This window comes from Suricata suricatta, chromosome 7 (assembly GCF_006229205.1).
Source record: "Suricata suricatta isolate VVHF042 chromosome 7, meerkat_22Aug2017_6uvM2_HiC, whole genome shotgun sequence".
NCBI lineage: Eukaryota > Metazoa > Chordata > Mammalia > Carnivora > Herpestidae > Suricata > Suricata suricatta.
This window is the reverse complement of record NC_043706.1, coordinates 30,207,839-30,222,331: the sequence shown is the minus strand read 5'-3', so window position 1 is coordinate 30,222,331 and position 14,493 is coordinate 30,207,839. Positions and strand designations below refer to the sequence as shown.

Sequence of the window (14,493 nt, the reverse complement as noted above, 5' to 3'; positions counted from 1 at the left end):
AAAGAGTAAATGAATATAAATAAAACTGAGAAAAAGAGAAGAAAAGTTACAAGGAGTCACAAACTAAAAGTTAAAAAGGAATAAGAAAATATAGGAAAACTGAAGAGACAAAATAAAATTTGAAATGATTCTCTGTCTAAAGATTTTAGTGGCTTATACCAAAGGCAGGTGTGCTAGGAATTTTATTCCACGATCAAGGGCAATTTTTTTACAAATATAGTCAAAGCAAATATTAAATTAGTTTTGCAAAATAACCTAAATTTCTAGCTTGTTTATAGCTCATGGCCCAAGATATCCGTAGCTGGTAAGACACCTTCTGGCTTTCTCACATAGAAAAAAAATGTCAAAATTAAAGGTTTAGGAGATTATGGGTCAGAACTGAGAGATTTCCCATCATGAGTGCCATGAAGCTATGGAGGAGAAGGACAATGCAACGCCCACTGGAAGGAGGGGCGGTCTTTATTTAGAGTCAATTAACCAGGCAGACCCACCAGGCTACTCAGCGGAACGTAAGGCAGGAAGCACAGCTTGCCCCCAACGCAGCATCGGCCCTCCCTCTTTTGTGGCAGTCGTCCTCGAGGCTGTCTATGCAGGGGTCTACACAGCCACCCAGGAACTACTCTCTTGGGCTGTCCATAAGCTGCATATAAGAGCTGCCCTGACTTAGAAGCCCTAGGAGCTAAAATATCCCATAAAAACTCCATACACACGAGCCGCAGGGATCCTCTAGGGAACACGCGTGTGTTTACACGGTCACTACGCTCAGGGAATCCCAGAGATATGGTCTTCCAACAGGTATTTATAGTACTCCCAGTTCACGTGCAGTTTACCAATCAAGGATCATTCTTAAGTAAAAGGAACGTTGCAAGTAAGACAGCAAGCAGGCTTAAGAATAGCTGGAAAAGCAACTGAAGGCAAATTCTCATTAAAAACTGAAGGTTTTGTTGACCCTTTCTTTGCCCAGAGACACTCAAGCTAATCAAAGCAATAGTCAATAAGCTGGAAGCTATGAGACTACACATCCTTACCTTCCATCTTCACACCGAGCCTAGAGCATATTAGTTGGTCAGAAATATTTTAGTACAAGTATGGTCCAGTCTACTTAAAAAGCAGTATCTTCTGTTACTGACAAGAAAGAAAAGTGTAAACTTTCAACCTTTAATGTCTTGAACATCTCCTAGGTTGACAAGGATTCTAGAGAGACCCTCATCCCAGGCTGAAGTACTGCAATATAGGCTAAATATCTCTTTTGTGGTATAGTTATCATAACTGGTTGAGTTCTCCCTGATGGTCTAATTCTGTTATCACTTCCTCTCCCTTACTTTACTTTCCAAAGCCCCACCTCTAGAATAAAATTAAAAATTTATTCTTCAAACACCCATACTAATATGTCAATTTGGACTTCTTTTAAGTGCAAACTCCAGGACCTATTGGTAAGTTGCTTATATTTATAACAACTCATATATATCACTCAAATTCATAATAGAGAGCATAACATTTTTCGAATAATGATCATAGTAGCTTGTCTGTAGTAGACTGCCTATAATCATCAGAAGAATATTCCAAAGCAAAGGTGCAACAGAGATAATCTGGGGAAGGACACAAGAAATGAGAAAGAAGACAAAAGGACAGCCAAGAGAGTGAAAAAAAAAAAGTGACACGAGAGGAAAAGGATGGGGAAAAGCAGAGAGAAAGGAATACAATAAAGATTTCACTTCGAATATCTGTAGTCGTCAAGGGCAAGAATGAGGTGGTTCTCCTTCCAACCAAAACAGTGTTCCAAGTCTCCTAGAAGAATTAAAATATTTATATAAAATATTAAAATACTTTTTGAAATATTTAAAATATTTAAAAATATATTAAAATAGAAGATATCTAATCAGCAAGATGGGGATTTGGTAATTCTGGGACATTATTTAACTGTTCCCCTTTGGAAAACATCCATGGTATGTGTGTTTATCATGTTCAACAACCATAGTAATTTGTTTCTTTCTATTTTTAGTGCAATATACTGGGCCCAATGGTAAGTCCCTTATCTATCTTCCTCTTGTGTTCTCTGATCTTCTACAGTGTACAGAGGGCTTGTCTATGGTCCCAAATGTATCTATTACCATAAGGATAGTGTTTTTGGACATGTTTTCATGCATCCCAGTTTCCACTTGCTAAGAATTTTCCAGGGTTATTTTTTAAAGAAAAAAGTAAGAACATTTCCTCAGTAATGTTCATAGTGGCTTCTATAACAATACACAATTTTCTAAAGTAAGAGAAATAAGGGTAGCTTTCCATTTTTGAAGTGCTTTGTAATTCATAAAGGGCCTACTCAAAGATGACAGAGAAAATATAAAGAAAATGAAAAAAAAGAAAGCAAATTTCAAAAATAAATGTAAAAGAAAGAAAAAACAATCTAATTTAAAAAGACTGAGGTCTGATCAGTTGTCTTCCTAGTTTCCTGGGAAAGGTGTACCAGGGAATACTACTAAGGATCTAACCTACCCCGTGTTCTCCAATCTTCTCTCTCAGTGTGTTTTTCCTTGTGTCCTATCCCGTCCAGTCCCCCCAAATACCCAACACGCGCGCGCGCACACGCACACGCGCGCGCACACACACACACACACACACACACACACACACATCCCTTCAGGGAACAGCATATGACAGGAGGCGGGCTGCAATTATAGGAACTGGAAGATGCACCAGGTATTTACAAATCATAAGTGAAAGACATTGAAAGGTAAACTCATACTGTGACTAGCTAGAGCAAAAGCAGTGTCGAATTCTAGAGTGTCCATTCTAGAGGGTCATTGGGGATTCTGAGTCTGGAAATTAAGTGATAGAGGTCCAGAGTGTAAGCTAAACAAGAGGACTTTCTCAGAAGGCAAGCCAGCTGTACTCAAGCACCCCTTCAACTAGGTGATCTCTTGTATCAGAAACTGAGCTGAGGCCTGGAGACAAGTCATGAATAAAAGAGAGATTTGGCTGATCTCCTGTGCCATGGAGGTTACAGGCATACACGGTACCTTGAGGAAAGAGACTCAAAACATGGAGAGGGCAGGCAGTCTCCCACACAATCCTACTATGACCACTGAAACTGGGTGCCGCCTGCTCTAACCACTGGTTCTACATACTTCCCTGTCACTATGAACATAAGCCATCATTTATCAACTATTCTCTAAGTCAGGGCCTCCTTTCTCAGTACTCTTAATTATCACGAAGACTTACAGCCTTAGAAGTTTTCATTAATTCTTATAAGGGAGAAACCATAAGCAAGCTCACCTCACTGAGGCTAAAGGAAGGGTTTCATCTGGCCCAAAGTCCCCCAAATAACTACCATGTGCCCGAGAATCTATATGGGTACATGGATTCCCTTTCCCTTTTCTTTCCTGCATAGTCCTCTCTCCCCATGTGTAAACACTTAAAACATACAGTAATATATAAATGAAAATTATACTGCTACATTTATTCATTCCTAGCTTTCCCTTAAATTACAGATCATGTGGAGAAAACGAAAAATGCACAGATTACTTTTTTAATGAACAAAAATTAGTGCGCCAAATGGGAGTAGTAGAAAAGAAAGGAGTGGGAAGAAAACTTTTCAGATCAACTAAACAGCTAGGTAGGAAAAACAGATAAATGAAAATGACAAAAATGCACAGAAGTACAAGTTTAAGGCATTATGAACCCCTAGAAATTGCAGGCATTTACCACCCCAGAAAGAGATGGAACGGAAGCAGCACAGCCACCTCCTGCCCCAGACCAGCAGAAGCAAGCCGCAGGATGCAAAGCACACAGGTGGGAGCTTAAGTCCAACATGGCAATGAGCTAACAGCAGGTTTTAGAGCTCCCTGCATCCTCTCCAGTTACCCTTTTTAAGCCCATCACAGGAGAACTGAGTGCACTTAGTTCTATACACACTGATTTCCCTGTTTTCTTTCCCTTCCATTTTCCCACCAGGTGAAACTTCAGAAATAACCAGTAAGTACCAAACCTGCTCCTATATATTAGTTGCTTTTGGCTTCCCTGTCGGGTTTGCAATCCTTTGCTTCTGTCTTGTGCGAATAGACTTTCATGTTCCTCCATCAGGCACTTATTCTACTACCTAGCTGCACCCACCCAAGGAATGAATGATTAAGGGGGATACAAAACCCCCTTAATAACCCAAAATACCATGAATAATATATGTGTGTATACATAAAAATATCAGAGGAAACTATCTGAAGTTTGTTGCGACTTGTCAACAAGGGAGGGAGGACATTTGTATGAAAGCTTACACAGGACAGCAGAAATAGGGAGAAGGGAAGTAAAAGCAGCACAGTTTAAATTACTAACCCCTGTAGGGTTTTAAGCAGTTATCAGTCACTGCACAAGGGAGAGAGAAATCACCTCCCTTTCCTAAAGCCTCTCAGACTAGGCAGGAGGCAGAATCCCACAGGCTTGATGGGAGCCGTGTCCCCCTGCACTGTGCACTGCAATACCTACAGGGTTGGATGCTCCCTCTGTGAGCATTTCTGATATTCCCGCTCAGAAAACGAGCAAGAAACTAATTTCTGCAGTCTTTCCCCACTAACTTCTCTCTTTGTTTTTCAGCTACAGAATCCTCTTGTAAGTCTCCTTTCATGATGGAACTGAACTACCTCCAGCAGTGCCTAACAGATCTAGTTGAACAAGGCTGTACCCGTCCACATTGGGATCGCAAGAGCTTGAAGCTCCGATTTCCTTGACCCCTATGTTCCCATTACTCAGAATTCCACTAGGTTATTAATAAGCTTCTAAAATGTTCACTGAGTCACATGTTTCTCCACGGCTCTAAAGACTGTCAGGGACCCTCTATACAGAAGGAGGGAAAAAAATGAACAGGAAAAGCAAAGATACAACTAATATTTCTGTTTACCAGCTGGCTCACCTATTCAAGCGTTAGTATGCTGTATATTTATTTCTTTGCTGTGCACTCATCAAAGCCCAGGGATATATATTGAAATTTCAGTTCCAGTATAGGAACTTTACAGTATAGAAACTTCAAACTCTTATTTTCGTAGCTTTTGCTTCTCTACTAGCCAGAATTCCACCAGCTGATTTTAAGTTTTCTGGAAAGTTCAGATACCCCTTATCAGAAAATCTTTTCAAGTAGTTATATCACTAGAAAATTTAGCAACAGAAAAAAATGAATAGGACAGTAAATGAGGAGGGTGCAATAAGAAATCTTTCTGCTTATTTTTCAGTGGAACCAACTCCTCACACAAAGAGTAAGTCATCTGTGTTCATTTAATTCTCTGCCACAGGGCTCGATTGGTTTCTAGGGAGATCCAAGAGTCTTTATCTGCACATGCTGGTATGCAAAGGGCTTGAGGTAACTCTTGGCCCCTTGCTGTCTCATTATCAAAGTCCCTCTGGGTTATTAATAATGTGTTAGAAAGTTCTAACACTACTGATTTATATAAATATAAAGAAGAAAGTAAAAAGTTTTGTTTTGTTTAAAGACCAACAAGATGCGATCTACAGAAAAGGAAAAATGGAAGGAAGAGAAATAGTTTTTTCATTTGTACCTACTGCCTCACCCAGACTGTTTTTCCACATTTGAATTCCAAGACATCCAGGGAAAATTTCCTCGGCCATTTCGGATTTTAGAAGTTTGAAGATGCTATTTCTTTGACATCCTACAATTATATTACCAATAATTCATCTTTTTAATAATTTTATGGAAAAAATCAAGTTCCACTGATTTACGTAAAAAATACAGATCAGAGGGGAACATTTCCCAGAAGTTAAAAATGACATGTTATAAGGGACAGGTTGGGAAACTGACTGAGGAAGAACAGAAAAGGAAATAACTTTCTCTGATTTATTTTCCAGCCAGATCAGTTCCACCTGCCCTCGGTAAGTCTTTCCACGCTTCCTCCACTAGGGGGCCCTATACCTTCTTTCTCTGACAATGCTGGCATTTCTGGGCACGGGTACATACTTCCTAAACTACGTGCCTTCCCATGGCCAAATTCCATGATTATTAATGCTTTTTGGAAAGTTCAAATCCTGCTGTTTATGTTAAAGTTACATTTAATTGTTAAAATGACTTAATGAGCAAGAACTCTCTCACACAGAGGAAAAAATAGTGGGAGAGAAAAGGCTTGTAATGATACTTCTCTGTCTTTCAGCCGGGCCACCACCTTCAGGGCACTGCGGTAAGTTCAGTCTGTTCTTTTACTGTTTTCTGTCATTATTGTTGTTCTTTATGAGGCCGCTGCCTTACTCCTCTCTAGCTCCTGTGCAGCCACGTGAGACTCCTAGCTCTCACCTTCCTCTGCTTTCTGCTCATCCTGTGAAGTAAACTTACATTTACTTAATTTCAAGCATATGTTTACTTCGCGTACATAGGTGCTTTAACTATTACATGATATCTCATTTAATCTTTGAAGCAAATCAACTGATCTCTGTAATGGTGAAGAAAGTGAAGCCACATACTTGCCCAAAAACACGCTCACTGAACCATAGTTTGAACCAAGAGTTGTGTGACTACCAACCTCCTTCACCACACAAATATCCTTCCCTAGAAAGATACTTGTTCTTTTCAAACAATTATTCACTGATATCTAATTTGTTTTTTAACGTTTGCCCCTGGCGCCAATAAGTATTAAATTTCTTTCTCTACTGTAGTTCTCTGTTTGGTCTTCTTCAAAAGTCTAAGGGACTTTGTTCTGTTAAAGTGATTTGAGTTTCCCGTTGCTCTCGCTTCCTTATTCCCCAGCTTCTCCCTATATTGTAGATAATTTAAGAAAATACTGATTAAAACAAAAGTAGTAAAGTAGCATTTGTTGACAACAACAAAAATCTGAAAAATATTAAAAACCCTGAAAAAATTTAATGGAGGCAGGCAAAATGTTTGAGAGACAGACAAGAACTCCAAAAGGATGTTTAAATGGAGAGAGATTTTTGAGTGTTCCTTCAAAGTATGCTTTTTTCGTGTGCCAAGGCCTCCCCTCAGAGACACCAGTGGAATATATTAGATAATACTATGTTTTCTCTGCTTAAGAAAAATTAATGGATTTCTGTTTGTTTATTTTTTAGTGATTTCACAAAGAACCTCAAGTAAGTTCTTTACTTCTCAACCTGTCAAATGTGAGAACTTTTCTGAACACAGATATTCTATTTTTTTTAATTTATAAGTTTACTGTCAAATTGGTTTCCATATAACACCCAGTGCTTCTCCCCACAAGTGCCCCCTCCATGACTGCACAAAGAAATGAGATTCATGTTTCTCGTACTTTTTGCGTTCACATTACCCGCAGGCCTCCCAATTAGAACTCCAAGAAAATCTTTTTGATTCATAACCGTAGGAGTTCCCATTACTTCAGTTCTTAACTCAATTTCCCAGATACCAATAGTGACTCAATATTTAAACCAGATCAAGTACTGACAACAAGGTGATATTTAACATTGAAGCCACAAACACTATGTCCTAAGTTCTATAATTCAAATCTGGTCTTCACATCTATGTTACAAGTGATTTTTATGTAAAACCAATATCCCTTGGGGTTCCTCAGATTGAAATTAAATCACGTTAATATTAATCCCCAAAGTTCCTCTCAAGACTAAAACTCAGATGCCAGCAGAGTCCGGGCAGATAATGTAAATGAACAGGTGAAGAACCTCACCCGGGAACAGGGGACAGATCACGGACAGTCTAAAGAGGGCAGCTGCCGCTCACCTCCGGCCAATTTCTCCACCTGAGAACACATATCTAGAATTGCCAAAGCCTCTCACTTAATCCAGATTTTAGATAAAATTTTCCAATTTTTAAAACATGATAGACACCTAGATCATTAGCAGATTGCAAACTTGCTCATATACCCCTCTATTCCATCTAAACACCTTCTGGTTATATTTTTACAGTAACATTTGAAAATGTTCAGTAATGTCAGGACATGAGGGTTGGTTTTTGAGGAGGGGGATCTGGAGCTGTTAACATAGGCATTCTACACATTCCTTCTGAGTCCTGAGCAAGGAGGCTGACCAGCTAAACAGACTCATTAAGAGATGAAAATATGAGCCCACAGACTTAATGGCACAGATTCAAGAATAAGGTTGGAAACCTCAGATGTCCATGTCTGAGACCAGGCCCTACAACTGGGAACACTTGAGTTCAGCAGAAGGGATTATTAATCTGGAAGCTAAACTGAAATAATTTAGTGTCTTTTGACACCAGAAAGAGTAAGAGAAAAGAGAGTTTTAAAATCCAAAACCCAAGGGATTGGGAGGAGGATAAAGGCATGACAACGCACTAAAGGATACACCACCCTCTTTCTGGCTGTCTTTGTCTTGGCTGCTGTGTATTTTTTTTTACTTTTTTAATTTTTTTTTTTTTGAGAGACAGCGCGAGCAGGGGAGGGTCAGAGAGGGAGGGAGGGAGACACAGAACCGAAGCAGGCTCCAGGCTCTGAGCTCTCAGCACAGAGCCCGATGCAGGGATTGAGCCCACGGACTGTGCGATCATGACCTGAGCCGAAGCTGGACGGACGCTTAACCGACTGAGCCACCCAGGTGCCCCTGCTATGTATTATTATTAAGAGTACACAGCAGAGCTAAAGCATAAAAAGAGTGCCTAGAGGATAGAATGACTTCCAAAGGGTCAAAAACTGAATAGGAATATATTGTAAGGAGAAACGAACATTAAGTTCTTGGCAAGAAAGGTGAGGGGCTGGGGGGACAGAAATAGCAGCTTCACCTCAGAAAGAGAGCTGGAGTTTCAACGCTTGCTCTGAGATGGCAGCCCAAGTCTCAGAGCCCAGCAAGGTGAGAACTGGAATGGAAACGCCCTGAACAAAGCTGGGAGCAGAAAATACCCTACCTGTCCAAGGAAAAGAACCAAAATATTTCCACCTATCTACCCTAGCCACGAAAACAGAGCCACCCACACAGGACCAGACCTAAATGTTCTCAGGGCTCAGAGCCCTGCTGGAAGTGTGTCTTCCGTGCAGTACAGGAACCCTAAGCCAAAACAACCGAGATCTGGCGTGGTGAGGTGTACCCTGTACTATACGTGTACACTATACTATAGTGACGGCAACAGTAACCAGGGAACGCCTCACGAGAAGGGGACCACAACAGAATAGTCACAGGATAAAATATCCACAAACATAATTCTCAAGGAATAAGAGACTATCAAAAAATTATGAAATGCATGAGGAAATCCAGCATCACATGAGTGACATTTCATAAGCCCAACAAACTGGAGAATTCCAACCCAAAGAATTATAGCTGAAACAATCTGAAGAGAACTAAAATATGAAACTTTAAATCTTTAAAGATAGCAATGCACTCAACAAAAATATATTGCATGCCGAGTCCAAGTCAGGCATTATCCTAGACCCCAAGAATATAATAAAATGAAAATGACAAAGCCCTTGCACTCAAGAGGTTTACATTTTGAAATAAAAACAGAAATATAATAACAAATAAACATATAATAACTTTCAGATAAATGCCATGAAGAAATATAAGCAGGTAACAGAAGAGACTACAGAAACGGTTACAGAGATGTGAAACAGTGTTCCTGGCAAAAGAACACGGACATGAGGTCTGCTGTAGGGATGCATATTCTAGCCCAGACAGATGAAACGAAAGAGGCAGGTTGGAGAAACAGGGGCCACAGACAGAACCTTGCAGTCTTGGTTAAAAAGACAGAGTTTGTTCTAGCAGTAGTAAGGGTCTATTAATGGGTTTGAGCAGGGAGTCAAAGGTCTGCTTTATAATTTTACAAGAGCCCTCTGACTCCTATATGGAGGATTCCCTGGGGTGGGAGTAACAAGGGAAGGGAGCCCAAGAGGAGAAGCAGGAACACCAGTTAGGAGGACTGGAACTAAAGAACTACCAGTTACGTTTGAGTGTGGCAAGAACAGGGATCAGAGTGGAGACGGGGAGACGTCTTCGGATTCCATGGATTTTTAGGAAATAGCCACAGATTCTGCTGTTAGACTGAATGTGGATTTAAATGGAAAGGAATCAAGGATTACTCTCAGGTTTGGGGCCAAAGCTTATTTACTGATCTACGGAAGATGGAAAGAAGGGCAGGTTTAGAAGAGGCATTCTTGAGTTCAGTTTTGCATATGTTAAGTTTGAGACACCCTGGAAATCTATGACTAGTTTATTAAAAGTCTGGATTCAGCAGGCCATAGGGATGTTCTCTGAAACATATCTTCTGCCTATCCATTAGCTTTTGAGGTAGAACACATAATTTCCCAGTCACTTTAAATTGCTAAAAACCTTTAGGTCACTCCTCTTAAAATACTCTATTCTCTTAGCAATCAATCGTAGACCCACTGCTTCAGAATAATGAGGAAATGCAATTTGCTTCTCCTTCCTGTCCACCTCATTTGATTAATGTCCACTGAGCTGGGGCTAGGAAGATGGATTTCACTTAATTAAGTGTGTAATTTTCCTCCTCTGTTGCTTGCAGTCCTTTTCTCTGAGGACATGAGACTGACTGCCCTTCAATGTCATTTAGGGCAGGCACTCAAATGTCCTGTAGAATACATGTTGAGTTCTTTAAAGGAATCTGCGAGAGCTTGCCCAATTCTGAGGACTCTATTGCACAGTCCCCGATGTGACAGTGTTGACTCCAGTCTGGCCTAATATAGAGCCCCTCAGCTCCCTCCCCACAGGGTACCTCATGGTCTGTTAACTGTCGTCACCAAATAGGCACAAACTTGGGTGGGTGCCAGCATGAAAGCTGAAGCTCGGACGTCTTCTACAATGCCCACTCAATCCCTGCGTAGGATTTAGACCCCAAACCATAAAACCCCTAAAGGAAAACATAATGGGTAAGCTCCTTGGCATTAGTCTTTGCAATGAATTTTTGGATTTGACATCAAAAGCCAATGCAAGAATAAACAAGTGAGATTACATCAAACTAAAAAGCCTCTGCACAGCAAAGAAATCCTTCAACAAAATATAAATGTAACCTACAAAACTGGAGAAAAAACTTGCAAACCATATGTGATAAGGGGTTAACATCCAAAATATATAAAGAAAACACAATAGCAACAAAAACAGAAACAGTCTGGTTTAAAAATGCACAGAGAAACTGAATAAACATTTTTCCAAGAATGACTTCCAACTGGGCAACAGGTACATGAAAAACCATTCAAAATAACTTATCATCAGGGAAATGCAAGTCAAAACAACAGATGACACTCACACTGGTAAAGTTAACATATAACCAAGTTCAGAATATTCTATTACTAATATATAGTGGTGTGTTAATCACTTAAATCTAGTATAAAGGTTTAAAGGACAAAAGTACTAAAATAACTGTAACTACAATAATTTGTTATGGATATGCAATAGGAGGAGTAAGTTATGATATCAAATACATAAAATATAGGTGGAAATAAAAGGACAGTGTTTTGTACAGGATTGAAAATATCAGCTTAAAATAGACTGCTACAAAATGTTTTATGGGGGTGCCAGGGGGGCTCAGTTAGTTAAGAGTCCAGCTTTGGCTCAGGTCATGATCTCATGGTTTGTGGGTTCGAGCCCCACGTCGGGCTCTGTGCTGACAGCTGTCCCTCTTTCTCTGACCCCCCTGTGCTCACACTGTCTCTCAAAAATAAATTTAAAAGAAATTTTTTAAATAAAATAAAATGTTTTATGTAAGCCTCATGATAATGACAAGGCAAAACCCTAGAGTATATTCACAAAAGATAAAGAGAACAGGATCAAATCATACAACTTGGGAAAATTCTCGATTCACAAATAAAGAGAGCAAAAGAGGAATACTGGAATAAGGGGCTTAAAAAAGCAACCAAGAAAACAATAAGATGGCATTAGTAAATCCTTATCTGTCATTAATTACCCTATATATAATTAGATTAAATTCTTCAATAAAGAGGTAGAAATAATTTAAAAAATAAGACCCAAGTATATGCTACTTACAAGAAACTCACTTCACCTTTCAGGATACACTTAGGCTTACAGTGAAGATGACAAAAGACATTACATGCATGAGGAAATCAAAAGAGAACAGAGAGGAAGCTGTACTTACATCAGACAAAACAGACTTTAAATAAAGACTATCACAAGAGACAAAGAAGTTCATTATATAATTATAGTGATCAATTCTTCAAAAAGATATAACAATTACAAATACATATGCACCCAACTTTGCAGCAGTTAAATATATTAAGCAAATACTACCAGATATGAAGGGAGAAATAGACAATAATACTATAATAGTAGGGGACTTCAACATGTCACTTTCAAAGATCATACACAGACCGAAAATCAATAAAGAAGGGAACAGTGGATTTGAAACATATCTTAAGCCAATGAACCTAACAGACCCACCCAACAGCTGAATAAACATTCTTCTCAAGTGCACACACACATTCTCTAGCTTTATAGATCATATCTTAGTTCACAATATAAGGCTTAGCAAATACAGAAGACATCAAATACCTTTTCCAACCAAAATGCTATGACACTAGGAATCAATAGTAGGAGGAAAACAAGAAAATTCACAAATGTATGGACATTAAACAACAGGCTGCTGAACAATCAGTGGGCCACAGAAAAATCAAAAGGCAAATCAAAAAATGTAAGACAAAAAGTAGAAAAACAACATACCAAAATTTATGAGATGCAACAAAAGCAGTTCTCAGGGGGGAAGTTTTGTAATGAAAAACACCTATGTTAAGAAAACCCACAACCAACCTAATTTTACACCTCAAGGAATTACAGAAAGAACAGACTGAGCCAAACTTAACAGAAGGGAAGAAACACTAAAGATGAAATCAGAAATAAATGAAATAGAGACCAGAAAACAATACAGAAGATCAAGGAAATGAAGAGCTGTTTTCCTCAAAAGATCAATAAAATTGACAAACTATTAGCTAGAGTTAAGTGAAAAAGACTCTAACAAAACCAGAAATGAAACAGGAGCCATTACAACTGAAACCACAGAAATACAAACATCATAAAAGACTAATTATAAATACTTATATGCCAACAACTTGAAAACCTAAAAGAGATGGATATTCCTAGAACCATACAACCCATCAAGATTGAATCAGAAAGTAATAAAATTTTACCAGACTAATAACATGTAAGGAAATTGAAGCAGTAATCAAAACCTCCCAACAGAGAAATGCCCAACACTCAATTGTTTCACTGGTTAGTTACATCAAACATAAAAAAAAGGTGACATTAATCTCTCTCAAATTCTTCCGCAAGAGATGAAGTGGAGGAACACTCTCAAGTTTTATGAGGCCAGCATGAACCTCATGACACACTACAATGAAAGAAAACTACAAACCAATATTCCTGATTTTAAAAAAGATATAGAAAATCTAAACAAAATACTAGGAAACCAAATTCAACATCACACTCAAGATCATGCACCATGATAAAGTAGGATTTATTCCTAGGATATAAGGATGGCTCAACACATACAAATCAATAAATGTGATACATCATATTAATAGAATGAAAGATAAAAATCACATGATCATTTCAAGAGATGCAAAATAAAAAGTATTTGATAATAAAAATTCTCAGCAAATTAGATGTAGAAGAAATATACCTCAACATGATAAAAGCCATATGGGAAAACCCGCAACTACTATCATACTCTATAGTAAACGGCCGAAAGCTCTTCCTCTAATATCAGGAATAGGGCAACGGTGCCCACTCTCACCACTGCTATTCAATGTAGCGCTGGAAGTCCTGGCCAGAGCTATTAGCTAAGGATAAGAAATTAAAGAAATTTAAATTAGAAAAGAAGAAGCAAAACTGTCTCTGCATGCACATGATATGATTTTATATTCAGAATACCTCCAAGATTCTATCAAAAATCTGTTAAAACTAATAAATTCAGGGGCACCTGGGTGGCTCAGTCAGTTGGGCGTCCAACTTTAGCTCAGGTCCTGATCTCACTGTTCCTGGGTTCAAGCCCCGTGTCGGGCTCTGTGCTGACAGCTCAGAGCCTGGAGCCTGTCTTCGGATTCTGTGTCTCCCTCTCTCTCTGACCCTTCGCTGCTCACACTGTCTCTCTCTCTCTCTCAAAAATAAATAAAACATTTTTTAAAAATTAAAAAAAACTAATAAATTCAGTAAAGTTGCTGGATACAATATATATACACAAAATTGGTTGCATTTCTACACACTAACAATAAAACATCTGAAAAACAATCCCATTTACAATAACATCGAAAATAATAAAATACTTAGGGATAATTTTAACCAAGAATGTGAAAGATCTGTATTCTAAGGATGTCGATAAAAGAACTTGAGGACACAAATATATGGAAAAATATCATGCGTTCATGCACTAGAAGAATATTATTAAAAGTCCATAACCATCTATAGAGTCAATGCAATTCCTATCAATTTTTGAATGGCAATTTTCCTAGAAATAGAAAATACGATTTTAAAATTTGTAAGATAACCACAAAAGATTCTGAATAACCAAAGCAATCCTGAGGAAAAAGAACAAAGCTGAAGGTATCA

General features: G+C 38.7%; 1 protein-coding gene across 1 annotated transcript in view; it reads left to right on the top strand.

Moving 5' to 3' along the window:
• Positions 1-1,417: 1,417 nt before the first annotated feature.
• The window catches only part of LOC115297049 (testis-expressed basic protein 1-like), a 36,790-nt gene continuing 23,714 nt past the window's right edge, over positions 1,418-14,493 (top strand). The window contains exons 1-8 of the mRNA XM_029945526.1: positions 1,418-1,433; positions 2,003-2,023; positions 3,952-3,972; positions 4,585-4,599; positions 5,217-5,240; positions 5,848-5,871; positions 6,147-6,173; positions 7,057-7,077. The gene's annotated coding sequence lies outside the window, so the exon portion shown is untranslated. The remainder of the gene's footprint in view (positions 1,434-2,002; positions 2,024-3,951; positions 3,973-4,584; positions 4,600-5,216; positions 5,241-5,847; positions 5,872-6,146; positions 6,174-7,056; positions 7,078-14,493) is intronic.